The 16,010-nt window shown below is 36.2% G+C and overlaps 1 protein-coding gene and 1 long non-coding RNA gene across 8 annotated transcripts in view; one reads left to right on the top strand and one right to left on the bottom strand.

Moving 5' to 3' along the window:
* Positions 1 to 16,010, top strand: part of vill (villin-like) — a 61,545-nt gene that overhangs the window by 24,982 nt on the left and 20,553 nt on the right. For 3 of the 7 annotated variants that reach the window (XM_082183562.1, XM_082183561.1, XM_082183560.1), the window contains exon 1: positions 14,659 to 14,856. The gene's annotated coding sequence lies outside the window, so the exon portion shown is untranslated. Of the gene's footprint in view, positions 1 to 176; positions 210 to 3,358; positions 3,461 to 7,893; positions 7,951 to 9,318; positions 9,412 to 10,719; positions 10,906 to 13,498; positions 14,857 to 16,010 lie in introns of those variants that run through there. The other 4 variants (XR_014209784.1, XR_014209783.1, XM_082183559.1 and 1 more) reach the window with 4 other exon arrangements.
* Positions 44 to 3,352, bottom strand: LOC309509060. The gene is made up of 2 exons (XR_014209785.1): positions 2,237 to 3,352; positions 44 to 1,796 (listed from the first exon to the last, which is right to left on the bottom strand). It is a non-coding gene; the product is annotated as an uncharacterized lncRNA (long non-coding RNA).

Raw genomic sequence — 16,010 nt, 5'->3', positions numbered from 1 at the left:
AGTCATGTAATAACAATGTACGACTGTTCGTAATCTCTGTTGCATTGTTTGCTTTTACAGTGTTGTGTTTGTTGTGCTTTTTTTGTTGCTTTTTTTGATTATTCTCTTTCTCCCGTTTTGTTTTTTCCCTCTGTCTTTTTTTTCTTTTCTTTTCTCTGTCTGGTTTTATTTTTCAGTGTGATCAGGTTCAGGTCATCCCAATTCCCAGTGTATGTATTATCTTTTTTTTGGTGCATGCTTATGCATATATTTTCTCTATTGAGAGAAACCTGCCTGGCTTTGTTTTTCTGGCGTGCGTTTCACACCTTTACTTGATTACATTAAGAAATAAAAAGGAGTATCTTGGAAAACAGCCACATATTGTGCATTAATGACAGAGGGATATCAAACTTGTGCTGTCAATTGATTCAACATTTTAATTGAATTAATTACATGAGGATTATTCAAAGACATTACTATTGTGACTAATGCATTGAACAAATATTACATATTACAAAAAGTGGCTTTACAAGTCAATTTTTTGTTTGGTTTATGTATTTTAATATCATTTAACATTAAACATCATAGCCTAACATATCACATCAAATCCCCCAAACTGCCCTTTATTTATTTCTAATTGTATTTCACTCAAAATACAGAATTTGAATACTACAGATGAAAATTTGCCAATTTAGCTAAATCCTGGTGCATTTCACATATTTTATGTATAGTATTATTAATGTGTATTGTCCCTGAAACAAACAAATACATAAATAGTTTACCTAAAAGGGAAAATTCTGTCATCATTTACTTGTCATTCCAAACCTGTTCTTTCTTCTGAAAATGTTCAACAGTTTTTTGTCCATACAATGAAAGTCAGTTGAATACTAAACAATGTGATTGGCTTACATTACTGTATATAGACTATTTCCCCCCCATTCAAAACATCTTCCTCTGTGTTCCACAGAAGAGTCATACTTTTTGGGAAGGACATGAGGGCGAGTAAATGATGACAGAGTTTTCCTTTTGTCCCTTTAAATGCATTTCAAATGCCATTTCATGTTGTTCTTTACCCGTTTATACTGTCATAATGTTGTTGATAGCAATTAGCTGTACTCGAGGACAACAGCAGTCTCAGAAAGTCAAATCCATCCCACACTGCACTGCACCTGCTAGAGGACGAGCGTGCAGAGAGGTTTGCTGATCTGAGCCAGGCTTTCATGATGGGCCAGAGATAGGGGAGACCCAAATCCTGACACACACTTCACCTACCTCTGCCTGCTCAGCAAAAACCCAGCATCCACGCTGAGAACATGCTGGCAGGAGGTTTAATTCTCACAGTAATTGTAATCAAACCATGGGTGTTTTCTAAGATCAGAGCTGGGAATGTCTCACTGCCTGTTTCCAGATCCTGTCGCTCTGACTGGCTAACAATAATGAGTTTCATATTTTCAACTGCATGATGTCAAACATCTTCTCATTAATGCATTTTTTGAAAGTGTCTGGATTGGGGCAAAGGTTAAGTTTGGAATTTAGAGAACCACAAACCGGCTGTCATTGTTCACTCAAAGCAAGCAAATTATCATAATGCAAGCAAGTAATGAATTGTAAAGCATTTGAAAGCCATTAAATGAATGCTAGGATTGATTGACACAGCATGAGGCTACAATTATGGTTAAAGGCAAGCATTAACCATAGAGTTACTGTAATGATGTAATTGTATGTACTCATGGGACATGCATAAATTTCACCGTGTGTGTGGTCTTGTTTGTGTATTCATATGAATGTTCCCTCAGTGATGGCAAAACCCGAAAAACCTATATGTGACCCTGGATCACAAAACCAGTCTTATGTTGCACAGGTATATTTGTGGCAATACCCAACAAAACATTGTATGGGTCAGAATTATAGATTTTTCTTTTATGCCAAAAATCATTAGGATATTAAGTAAAGATCATGTTCCATGAAGATATTTTGTAAATTTCCCACCTTAAATATATAAAACATTTATTTTTGTGAATGGATGCAGCACTATCGCCAATAGAAATGGACAACTTTAAAGGCAATTTTCTCAATATTTAGATTTTTCTGCACCCTCAGATTCCAGATTTTTAAATAGTTGTATCTCGGTCAAATATTGTCCTATCCTAACAAACCATACATCAATGGAAAGATTATGTATTCAGCTTTCAGATGATGTATACATCTCAATTTTAGAAAAATTACCCATAAGACTGGTTTTGTGGTCCAGGGTCACATATTGCAAATTTTATTTATTAGTATTGGTCGATTTTGTATATTTAATTGTTTTAATTTCCCCCATTTTTACATGTTAATTTACCTTTGCCGTCATCTAACGCTCACTTAAAGTTAATCTTTAAACAAGAACGATTCATAGCACTGCTAAATATTATCTTTGGAAAATCCATTTTTCAAACTGTAATGTTGCAATGCCTCAATACACATGAAGCGTTTAACGGTTGATTAACTTGATTTTAGTTTTTAGTGTTTTGTTTTTAATCAGTTGTTTTTGTTAACAGACAAAATAGTATAGAATTTTAATATCAGGCATTTATCGGTTATTGGTCATAACAGAAAAATTATTATTGGGGAATTCAATCAATGAATTACTCAAAGTTGTCTAATTTGAGACAGAAAAAAATGCTTGCTTCCCTTTTTAGAACAGTAGAAGTCAATGGGATCATGATATTAACTGCATAGGATATGTTTATTCCATAATTGACACGTCACAATTATATACTTAAAGTACACACTGGAGTAATTATAAATTATATGAATAATTAATTCTACTTTAATATGATTCGCTTTGCTGATAGTTTTTCAAATCTGATTAGGTTGTAATATCGCCAGTGGAGGACCATGATCTCTGAAATGCTCATGTAAAGAATATTAGATATATTGAATGTGACTGTACATATATTATGCATGCATGTGCTGTATATGACTTGGCTTGCATCTTTGGATATGTGTGTGAGTGTGTTTTGCCTCTCAAGTCCATCTGCCTCCATCAGGTCAGGCTTAGTAAAGGACATCTCTTTCCAGTTACTGGCAGACCGTCTACAGAGGCAGCTTGTGCTTAAGCAACATGAGTTGGCAATGAAGCCAAACCAGTCACTTTAACACAGAGCTGTAATCATTGTTTCAAGGTTATCCAAAAGCACCAGATCCCAGTACATCATTTGGGATTCGTATTGGACCACAACAGAGGAATCTCCAATGCATGTTGTGTCCCATTGGAGGAGAGACCGTAGCTTTTGATTATAACTCTGAATGTCTGGCTGATATGATAAGCATGCATCTTTATCCTCTGTTTGCTCTCCTCTCCTGCTTGTATTCATCTGTGCCGTATTTCCTCCAGCCTCCAGCCAAATACCTCTTGCCTGAGGTCAGCATTAATGATTACGGCAAGAACTGTGTGGTCATTGACCTGGACGAGACCCTTGTGCACAGCTCTTTCAAGGTACTTGTGCATACACACACACATACATAAACACAAATGTATGTTGTTATGATATTTCATATAGCAGTGAATACATGGCATTTGTATATTACTGATAGCTAATCAGTTTTACTTTGGAAACCATTGCCGCCCTCTATATTGGCTGACTTTTGAAAAATTTAAGATGACTATGGCTGTGTTCCAAAACCTAGTTAGCTGCCTACATAGGGAGCCTTTTAAGGCATTTTCAATAAAAGGAGCCATCTTATTCTGCCTCTTAAGATAATTTGTTTTTGCTAAATTTAGTGCCGTAACTATCTTTTGTGGTGAAGGAAATCACAGATCACTTTCATTGAACATTCTTTCAGAGTTATCTAGACTATAATAATGTTCTCAAAATGTTAGCAGAAAACATTAATACATCATTCATGGAAGGTTTTTCTGAAACGTCTTTGTTGTTTTTTAACCTTATCCTCCTGTATACTTGTAACAAAAGTGTCTCTCGTGGGTCAAAATGACCCGAAGCCCTAAAATTATGGTTTTGGGGTTTTTTTGTCCAGAAAGCTTATATAATTTCATTTTGATCATATTTTTTAATGCAATTTTTTTGGATATTTTTTTATTTTATACTGTATACCTTTAAAGTACTAGATTTTGGTTCTGCATTGTAAATGTGTACTTCATATCTGTGTACAATCTGATTGTGACTTGTTGTGACTGATTGATTTTTATTTGTAAAAATTGAAAGAAAGAAAACATTGCCCCTGTTATAAGACCCCACCCATTCATTTTAATGGGAATTCCGAGGTGTGTGTGTTTGCATGCGAGTGTGTTCTGCATTGAGGATGTTCTATAGCCTCATGCCTTCATTTGTGTGTGTGTTTGTTCTGGATTGTGACCCGTGAGGGATAGATTTATTACTTTTTTATTACAACCACATAAAGTCCTCGAATCCAGTCAATTTTTTTGTGTATATTCGAAGTTCAAGTGTGACAAAAGTGTTAAGGTCTTGAACCACTCTGATGAACACTCAATAAAAAATAAAAAAAATAAAAAAATAAATAAATATATATATATATATATATATATATATAGAGAGAGAGAGAGAGAGATATTTATATTATTATTATATTATTATTATTATTTGATATATATATATATATATATATATATATATATGTTATTATTATTATTATTATATATATATATATATATAATTATTATTATTATTATTTATTTATTTATTTTAAATGAGTTTCGGGTCAAAATGACCCGAGGAGAGGATGAGGGTGGTTTCAGAACGTTCAGAGAACATTCAAAAGTAACATTCCCATAATGTTTGCCAAATTTTAAATAAAGAAATATTCTTTGCTTGCAAAATTAAATAAAATTTTGAATGTTCAGAAATAATGTTTTCATAACATAATGGGAACGTGAGCAAAACATTCTACCATGTCCAAAGCAGACGTGACAAATCCAAATTGTCTAAAACCTTAATTTTTAATATAAGAGACATTGCGGCCGTTTGTTACGTGAATGTGCGAGGCTTCCGGTGTCATTTGCTTCCAGTTATTTTAGTGCCAATAGTTTTACCATTTACTGCACTGTATTCTTCTAGTTATTTACCTATAGTGGCTAATGAATCTGACATCTCACACATTCACAGAAAATAGCGTTCTTCTCTCTTGCAAAATAAGGTGAAAGAAAGCTTCCTATGAAGCCACAAGACAACAAGGCAGCTCGCTAGATTTTGGTATAGAGCTTCCATTTCAGTCCTTATTCCTAAATGTAACATGAATCATTTCAGGGGATTCACTTCTGCACGGTAGTTTTAAGTGGCCAAATGATTTATCTGAGCAACCTAAGACATAATAACAGAAGGAATTGGCAGTATTTTAGGTTGTTTGGTTGGATTGTAAGTCCTGGGTGAATTCAATCCTCTTCAGAGACTAAATGTTTGTCTGGTCCCTAAAAGTACTGCTTCAGGGAGCCACCTGCTTAGTGCAGTGACCCACTTCTATGCATCTTGGTTTTATACTGCTCTCTCACACACATGATCAAATAAACGACTGTGGCCATTTGATTACACACAATCACTCCACATTTACATATGTACACACATCTAGCTTAATGTCTTCCACAGCTGGATGCATCCCCACTCCCAAGAGAGAAAGACAGTGACAGATACTGAATGTGTTTGCTCGAAGACTAATAACTGTGTTTTGTTAAAGCAAAGCCTGTCCTCCTTTAAAATGTCTGCCTGGCAGCTCCTGTTTTCGCTCAGAGAAGAGAGGAAGGCGGCGACGGAGAGAAAGAGGCCCAGAGAAAGGGATGCATGCCTTTGTGCGCGTTCACAACCTCACATACACGCACAAAAACACCCACCCTGACACCAAAACACATACACACATATCACATTAAAAAGGTGTGCTCACAGTTACACAAAAAAAAAAAGATTCGACCATGACCGTACTTGAACTTGTGTATTCTATTACTTATGATTATTGCTTGGTTTTGCCTCAATGGCTTGTTTTTCTCGGTGACAGAAGAGGTTTTCGGTTTTCTTTTTTCCCTTCACATTTACATACAGCAGCCACAAGAAGTATTTGAACATTAAAAAATATTCAATATTTTGGTGCAATTTTGGACATAATGCTTATTTTACAATACTGACCAAGTCTGTACTTCATTGCGCTAATCTTTTAATTGCCTTTCTTAAATAAATAAATGAACTTGAAATATTTAAGTATTAAACGTTTAAATATTGTTTTAACATTTTTAGTACATGTCTGGAATACTTGATTCTGATTGGTCAGAATATATTGTATATTGTTATATTTGTATATTGACCTGTAAACCAATCTCCAGTATTCTAGTTTCATATCTCATATCTGTTTGTTCCCACATAATAAGATAATTGAATCTCTAATCAATATTCCAAATCAGTGCATTTACGTATGTGGTAAGTAGCCATACATTTAGTGGGATAATGTACAGTCAGATGGTCATTTTCACAAAATGAAATCATTGAAGGTTATACAAGACCCCTTCCCAACTACATGTTTGTATTGAGTTTGGTTATAAATCATTTGGTAAATATTTTAGTTGAATATGTACAGGTCATTACACAATTGACCACAGCATTCAGCAATTTCTGCAGTGTAATAATTTGTTAGTAGTCAAGGGACAGTGAGTTCACTAGAAGAGAGGTCAGTATGTGTAATGTCTTTATATATGTATTTCAGTATATACACTATTTTCTAATCTCTCATTCTCTCTCTCACCTGCACTTTCTGACAGTTGATACTTTTGTTTAGAGGACAGTAGAAGCTTATAATAAATATGAGAATATAGATTAGCATTGGAAATAATGTATACCTGATTTACTGTATATGGTAATAGGATTCAAGATTGCATTTTCTAGCTAATACAGTGTCACAATCCTCATTAGTAGCCTACTATAGATCACACACTCCTCCTGCTGGCCATATCATGAACTGATCAGTGTAAATCAGTTGACTGAAAACTGATCTGAAATCAGTTCCTTCATTAAATATTTAGACATTGTACTAAACAGTTAAAAAAAAGTGTCCACTGTAATTCTAGATAAACATTTAGAAACTGTGTCCACTAAGAAAGTTTATTTTCTTAATTTATTTGATCTCGTTCTACAGTAAAACACCCCATTGATGAGTAGTTGGGGTTTTTTTTAAGCATAATCATCAAAAATCATCAAAAAATAAATAAATATATTATTAAAGCAAGAAATATGTCAATTGGGTAAGAACATTATATTATTTAAATATAAAATAAATTGTTTAAAATTATCAAATGTATACATTTATCTTGTTTTGATGTTGTTCAGGATGTATACATTGTTCTGGAAGACACATATTAAGAAAACTGTGTTTTTCTGTGTCTGTGGAATGGTGTTGTGAATGAAACTCTCCATCCTAATCATGATGTTATGCAAGCCAGGTCAGAGAGGGGACAGGTATGAGCCTCCTTCTCTGCCGTCCAATCAGTTTTTAACAAGTCCCAGCGAGCAAAACTTTTCTCTCTTCTCCTCATCTCCCTTTCTCTCTTTGCATTACGAGAGCTCAGAGCCTCCCGCTGCGTTTCTTTCATCGTCTCCCTTCGCTCAACAGCACGTCTCCTCCCTCTCCCTCCGCTTTCTTTAAAAGCGTATCAAGTCTCTTTTCAAAGAAGCTTGCCGTTCCCAGCTCCACGCAGTCAGCTGTCAGAAACACGCTCATGCACATAAACTCTTACAGCTCAAAGAAGTCTAACTGAAAGACTTGACTGCAGGTATCTGTGAGTGAAGCGATGGATGCCTCCCTCTCTCTCTCTCTCTCTCTCTCTCTCAGAGAACACTGACCTGATACAGCTGTAACATTCTTTCAGTCGGTTTCAAGTAGACTCCTAATGTGTGTTTTCCTGTTTTGTGCCCGCAGCCTATCAGCAACGCAGACTTTATAGTCCCTGTGGAGATTGACGGAACAGTTCATCAGGTACAGTTCAAGTGGGTTCAAATGTGGCCGTGGGTAAATGTTCACACTTTGTCGGAATCTGGACTGTTTTTTGGGATTCAGTGTCACTTAACTTAAATTGAAATTAAAGAAATATTCTGGGTTCCATACAAGTTGAGATCAATCGTCAGCATTTGTGGGATAATAAAAAATAAATCGAATTTTGACTCGTTCTAATCAAGGTTTAAGGTGAGGCACTTGCAATGGAAGTTGATGGGACCGATTTTTTGGAGTATTTTAAAGCATAAATGTGAAGCTTAGAATTCCATAAAAGCCCTTGCAATAATTCTTCTGTTAAAACTGGTGTATTATTTGAGCCGTAAAGTTTAAACCATCTTTTTTACAGCCACTTACCACATTGAGTTTTCATCGCAATAATGCTGTTAAATTTTATATAATTTCACTCTAAAAATTAAAATCATAGTAACATGGTAATTACATGTTGTGGCTGTACGAAAAGTGAAATTATGGTAAACGGCAGCTGTGGTTGCCAAAAAATTTTCCATAAAAAATATACACATGCTGAGGTAAATACTAATATATATGACTATGTATAGAAAGTGCATGGTGTCAAAAACATTAATTCAGCAACATAAGATCTAAAATAAAACTCTAATGTACATAAATGGTAAGAAAGAACTAAGAAGAAACAATTATTTCAATGAAAAACCATCAAATGTGAGCTGTCATTTTTTCACTGTAAATTATAAAATGTCCAAAAACTGTACATTTATACAACAACAGTATTTTACTGTAAAATTACATTAAAAGTCCCTTTAGATCTGTTGCTGTTTTTCACTGTATCCACCTTATTTTTATCTACACATTTGTAACTTGAATGTGTTTGGCTTCTGGTGTCATTTGCATTTATGGATTGGCCCCAATCCCTACAATTGTAAGTGCCTCACTTTAACCCACAGTTTTGCTTTTTTATAGAAAAGGAGGGAAGGAAAAATTTATTTTGTGGTAATCAACATTAAGCCACAAATGCTTTCCTTTTAACTTGACTTTTACTGTTCCCGGAATATTATCATAACATAAAATACATCTTAGTGATTGCCACATCACTGTTCTGTGGATTTTCTGCCATATTAAGACATCGGCTGCTGGAATACATCTGCAAAGTGGCTGATACCTGGTTCAAGTAATCCAGGATAGGCTTTGTGGATCAGGGTCGGCCTGTTCTTGGTTACTTGCACTTGGTTACAGCAACTGACCGACAAGTTCAAGACTGAAAAGCTACGAAGAGGTTTGTTGAAAGTTCAGTGTCAGCGTCTCCCCTGTCTATTTCCAGGAGTCAGATGTGATTTGTTTCCATCAGTAATAGCTGTTTATTTGGATTGTTTGAAGGTCTACGTGCTGAAGAGGCCTCATGTGGATGAGTTTCTGCAGAAAATGGGCGAACTCTTTGAATGTGTTCTTTTTACAGCCAGCCTGGCTAAGGTAAGGCTCTCTAAGGTTTCTTCACACTGCATATAAACCATTTGATCCATTTCTAGTCAATATTTTACAGACTCGATTTATAGCAACGGAAGTCATTTTCAATAAAAGTTGGTGATTTTTTCAGTGGCATTAGCAACATTACCATTGCAATGTGTGCGCATCCCTGTGACTCAACAAAGTTAAGAAAAGTTTAACTTTATGCAAATAAGTGATGAAGTGAAGTCAGCGGAACTGATCTCCTGTGAGATACTCGAGGTGGAACAGAGGACGATAATGTTATTGAGAGTGATTTCACCCTTCCATATGATTTATATGCATCTATATAAAAAGCTATGTGTGGAAAAATGAGTCATAAAGTTTGTCGGTGGTGAGTTTGGTTCATGCATTGTTAATCGTTCATCTCATTGATATGATGTATAATGCACCTCTGGTATTTATATAAAATGCTCCCTGTAGAACATTCGATTTTAGCAACAAGAAAACTAATTCGTTCAGCTTTAGGACACAGTTCAGCTTTAGTTTTAGAATTAGTTTTTGGTAACACTTTATTTTATAATGCCCTTGTTACATATGCCACATGTACTTACTGTTGTAATAACAGTAAATTAACTAACCCTAAACCAAACCTTAGCCCTAATTATATAGTAAGTACATGTTGTTAAATAATATTACTCTGTACTTAAAGGAATAGTTCACCCAAAAATTAAAGTTATCCCATAATTTACTCACCCTCAAGCCATCCTAGGTGGATATGACTTTCTTTTTTCAGTCGAACACAGAGTTATAGAGAAAAAAAATATCCTGGCTCTTCCCAGCTTTGTAATGGCATTGAATAATGCAGAGTTTTTGAAGCTCTAAAAAGTGCATCCCTCCATCCATCTTTAAAGTAATCCACTCGACTCCAGTGGGTTAATAAATGCCTTCTGAAGTGAAGCGATGGGTTTTAGTAAGAAAAATATCCATATTTAAAATTGAATAAACAATTCTCACCTGAGCTTACACTACGCCTATGTCAGACGTCGGGTCAGAGGTCACCCTTCCACCGGAACTCGACTCTCTCATGAACGCGTGTACGGGCGAGGGAGGGGCTTCATACAGACAGGAACGAAACTTAAAATCTTAAAAATAATGTTTTTTGGAAAAATCAAGCGTGAAAACCTATTCTAGTAGACCCCAAAACAAAATAAATAGGTCCCCTTTAAATATTAAAGATAGTGTAATTATATTGTAAATATAATAAATCTTATATTATGTTGCTGTATTGTTTGTGTGCTACGCTCATAGCTGTCCCTGTTTTTGGTCTGGTAGTATGCTGACCCTGTAGCAGACCTGTTGGACCAGTGGGGTGTGTTCAGGGCACGGCTCTTCAGGGAATCCTGTGTGTTCCACCGGGGGAACTACGTCAAAGACCTCAGCCGACTGGGCAGGGAGCTCAACAAAGTCATCATAGTGGACAACTCACCTGCCTCCTACATCTTCCATCCAGAGAACGCTGTACGTACTGCACCACTGTGGGCCGCACCTGCAGTCGACGTGACATTACAGCATCACAATACACTTTTACAATATAATATAGGCTGCATGTTGACTCCTAGAACTTGTGATGTGTGCAAATGTGTCTTTTATCCTAGAATAATTTTTTTCAGTGGAACTAATGAGGTAGAACCCAGCCGCTGGCTCTCTGCACTCCTTTGTCAAAACTTCACATCAATTATAGACTGTAGCAAGAGACCCGTGGAGGAAACCGCAGTCAGACGGATCCTACCTCAGTGCTGTCACCTCCTACACTTGCTCGCATCTGTCCTCTTATTAGATTTGAAGGTGTTATTCTGTATTCAAACTAATGAGCCAAAGGTGCTTATTAAAGCCTGTTATCTTTAAGATGGTGGAGACTTCTTCTCAAGACACTGCACAGAGTTGGCTAAATAAGTTGGTTTGCTGAGTCACGTATGCCTTTATCTGCCACTGCTATCAACAGTACCTCCTGCATGATAAATCGGAATAAAATAAAAATCTCAATGTGGCTTAGTTAACTGAATCAAGAAAGAACTTCAATATTATAGGAGACAATTTGAATGACATTTTTAAAGCAGGGCTATGCAGTTTCGGGAATTTCTTCGCTGTATTCTCGCTTTTTGCTCATCAGGTTTCTCTATAGAGCGCCCCCTACAGCTTCGGAATAGATCATTGACAACACTGTCGAAAAACTCGTAGGCGACTCTCAGATACCAGAGTAGTAGATCAACGACATCAAAGCAGATGGGACATTCTTTAAAACATCTTCTTCATTCGGGTTCGAACAGCATGAGGGAGCGCAATAGTGACCGAATTTTAGCCGATTTTTTTTGCCGTAAAGCAATTCGTTACATCTACATCTGATACAGACCTGATATCACGCGATACTTCCTGATGCTGAGGTTGGCGGCCCGCCGGCCCAAAGTTGCAAGGGTGGTTTTTCGGCTCACAGGCGCTTGGGGGGGTACGAGACGATCACCATTCAACCCGAAAAAAGTCATATAAATATTCCAATGACTCCGAAGCTGTTCGGTTAAGGTAAAAAAAGTTACTTAGTTCACCTTTAAGGGAACAGAACAAGTTTCAGTTATTTTACACAGTTCTGTCATTAAGTTCTGTCAACTCTCTGAGAGATTGGAATGGTAATGGATATGGCGATGTTAATGTATTTGGTCTTGGCGGAATAGATCTGCTACGCTGCCGCTGCTGCAGAGCAAGTGCAGAGACTTGCTACTGCCAATACATTCACAGACTTTGCTGTGAGCATATAAGACATGCATGAAATAACCCCCGTAGCAGATCTATACAGGTGGAGCTGGGGAAGGTGGAGGGTTTCTGAAAGCGCGCTGCGGACTGCTAACAGCAACACTACCGGTATTGAATGTTGAGCTGCAGCTCATTGGCCGCTGATGCAACAGCAACCAATCAGCTGCGCTATGTAGATGACGATGCGATCGCTACCAAATGAGTTAAGGACCTATCAGCCTGCGCCATCTAGAGTTTCATGCCAGAACTTTCATCCACAATTGTTATTTTGCATTTGGTTGCATATATATTTTCATTTTTATTCTTCATATTACCTTCATTACACATACCTATCCCGTACATTTTTTATCGTGTTTATATATACATTTATATATTTTTATACTTGAATGTGATACTGGACTGTTGGCACTGATTTTATTTAAAATATTTGGTATATTTGATATTGTGTGTATTTTGTTGTATAAGCTACTGGATGCCTTGAATTTCCTTCGGGATCGATAAAGTGTCAATCGTTTAGTTCATGAAATTCACTCAATCTTGCTTATTTTTGAAGGGAAAGTGTTAAATGAATAGTTCACCCAAAAATGTCATATGTCATAATTTATTTACCTTCATGTCGTTCCAAATGTGAATGACCATCTTCAAAATATTTGACCCTGGATCACAAAACCAGTCACATGTCGCACGGGTATATTTGTGGCAATAGCCAACAATATTTTGTATGGGTCAAAATTATCGATTTTTATTTTATGCCAAAAATCATTAGGATATAGATCATGTTCCATGAAGATATTTAGTAAATTTCCAACTGTAAATATGTAAAACATTTATTTTTGTGAGTGAATGCAGCACAATCGCCAACATAAATAGAGAACTTTAAAGGCGATTTTCTCAATGTTTCAATTTATTTGCACCCTCAGATTCTAGATTTTAAATAGTTGTATCTTGGCCAAATATTGTCCTCTCCTAACAAACCATACATCAATTGAAAGCTTATTTAATCAGTTTCCATATGATGTATAAATCTCAAATTCAAAAAATTGACCAATGTGACTGGTTTTGTGGTCCAGGGTCACATTATGTTCTTTTTGTTTGGCAGAAGAAAGACAGTCACACAGCTTTGGAACAACATAAGAATTTAAATTTTTTTTGTGAATTATCCCTTTAAGGAGGTTTTATTAGCGGACCAAATGGTTCTTGATAAGAATACATTTATTTTGCTTGAATACTAATTTACTGAGCATAGTTGGTAGTTTGAGAAAAGCGTTTTTCGGCATGTGCTTAAAGTGTCTTTCTGTGTTTGCAGGTGCCGGTGCAGTCGTGGTTTGATGACATGACAGACACCGAGCTGCTGGATTTACTGCCACTGTTTGAAGGCCTGAGCAGAGAGACGGACGTTTACGGTGTGTTACAGAGCCTGAGGACCAGGTAGCACACGGGTCCAGCAGCACTGCCTTGCAAACACAAACGCCCCCCCCCCCTCCATCCGTCTCGGGTCGAGCCAATGTTCAGTTCTGGCCTCTAGAGGACACCACTCGCCCGACGGACGCTACTTTATCTCTCTCAGTGGACCAACGGCCAACAATATTCCTTGGCGAGCAAATCTATACACTCATGAAGAAAACAAAGCGTCATCTTTTTAAGAGAAACACAAGAGTTTACTATCCTTGAGTATATTTAACAGGAAAAAAGAACAGAGAAACAACAAGACGTGCTATTTTTCCGGACCGGCGTGAAAAAACTTTTTTTCTGTTCAGGCTATGCAGGCAGTCCTTTCCGTGGCATCATCGGTAGTTCCAGCAACTGTGATTTATTTTTTCTCGTTCTCTTGTACCAAACAAAGTGCCTTCTGACTGTTGTTTTTATGTGGACACAAATGAGTTTTTGTATGCTGCATATTTACAATTCGAAACCTTTAAACAAACACTTACTGTAAGACCAAGGCAAACAATGAGTCTTTTAAAATTCACGAAGACTTTACGGTGACGGTCAGGAGATTTCACTGGACTGAATGATATTATCGAGCGAAAGATGATGCCGTTATTTTCTTGGGTTATTTTATGCCTTCGAAAATATAGCATCGTATTCAAAAGAAATGTTTGCATCTATTACCCAACTGTGATTTGAACTAATAATACAACATATATTGTGAAAAAAGCGGTAATCAACAATCCAATATGTCAGGATTTGAAATTTATAATCTTCATTATCAAAATAAAAGATGCAATCAATATAAAGAATGGCTCACATGTTTGTGTCTATTTGTGTGCATTACACTTGAATAAGTTTCAAAGGGATGCTGGGAAGCCATGAGCGGATTACACACAATGAGTCCATTGTACAGGATCTTTACAGAACAGTGAATTTAAATATGCTTGGTTTTCCTCTGCAAGATTGATTTTGTGTCCTCAGAAATGTGGACTGTGTAGTTAATGAGCAAACTGTGCGCTCGTCTAGTTTGATGCATGATTTGCCATGAACCTTAAGCGGTTCACTTACAGAGAAGCAACTAAAAGGCCATCTGTGACAGTAGAGTCATTTTGGTGGTAAAACTTTGGAAAATAAGGCATTTCTTTTTTTTTTGCCATGAAAATATATGTGGAGGCAGTCAGCTGTGCATTTATACATGAATGAGTTTTGTATCTGTTGACCTTGGAGTCTGAGGTAAGATGTTTTTTTACATTTTCACAAATATTTCATATTTTATGTCTCAGTTTTAAAATGAAAAGACCACTTTAAGAAAAATATTTTGACTTGACCTGACCTGATTTTGTTGGTGTAGCCTTATTTAGTCAGATTGATTTAGCCATTAAATAATTTTTCTGACTTAAATAAAACCAGTTAATTCACCCATTGAAACATTTATTTAAGATTTTTACAATATATGTAGGCTACACTGTCAGTAGTTCCTGATCTCAATGATTAGCTTCAGAATATCCAAATATGGTCATTTAGAAACCTCTGTGAATCACATGACCTTGAGCTTTATTTATTACATGACCTTGAGCCTTGTGTGTTTGAGAGTATAAAATGACATTTTGAATTTGGGTGCTGTCAGAGAGATGTTTGCCTAAGGTGTCTCTGGGATGGGGGATGAAAGGAACAGCTGAATATGAGCTCTCTTATGTTGGGTTGCTCCTCTGGAAATGACTCATATCTGTTTGCTTTACTATTGTCATGAATGTTTGTCTATGTGTGCGTTCTGCACCGAGAGGGAAGACCATTCACTGTTATATGCCAGTAGTGAAAAAAATACTCTTAAATCCTAAAGGTTCCTCCTTATGCTTATTTGAGTAATGCAGTAACACTAAGCGGTTACCACCAACATACTGCCATGGACAAGTTTGTATTGCTTCACAAACAATTTAATGGATTACTTAACCGGCTGGTAAACCTTTATGTAATAATGACATTGGGGCAATTTTGTCCAAACCGTATTGATCTCTTTCCCTAAACAGCGTCAGTGAGTTTCTTCACATTAAATCGACTCAGATGCCTTTTATTGTTAGCATTTGAATATCCTGACACTGAGAAGAAAGAAGCTATAATTGTATGCAGGAAATTGTGTTATTTCTGTTTCAATAGGCCTTTGAGAGGGTGGAAGTAACAAAAATGACGAAGCCTCTAAAGAGAATAAATATGAGATGGGAGAAAAATGAATAAATGTACATATAAATGATAAAAAATAGCCATATTTTATTATTAAAAGTTAATTATAAATTCATTACTTTCATTATTAATTTTTATAAGTGATGTTGCTGAATTCGATAGATAGATAGATAGATAGATAGATAGATAGATAGATAGATAGATAGATA

Source organism: Leuciscus leuciscus, assembly GCF_965113295.1.
Source record: "Leuciscus leuciscus genome assembly, chromosome: 11".
NCBI lineage: Eukaryota > Metazoa > Chordata > Actinopteri > Cypriniformes > Leuciscidae > Leuciscus > Leuciscus leuciscus.
Note: the sequence above shows the minus strand (reverse complement) of the source record. Positions and strands in the feature narration are given on the sequence as shown.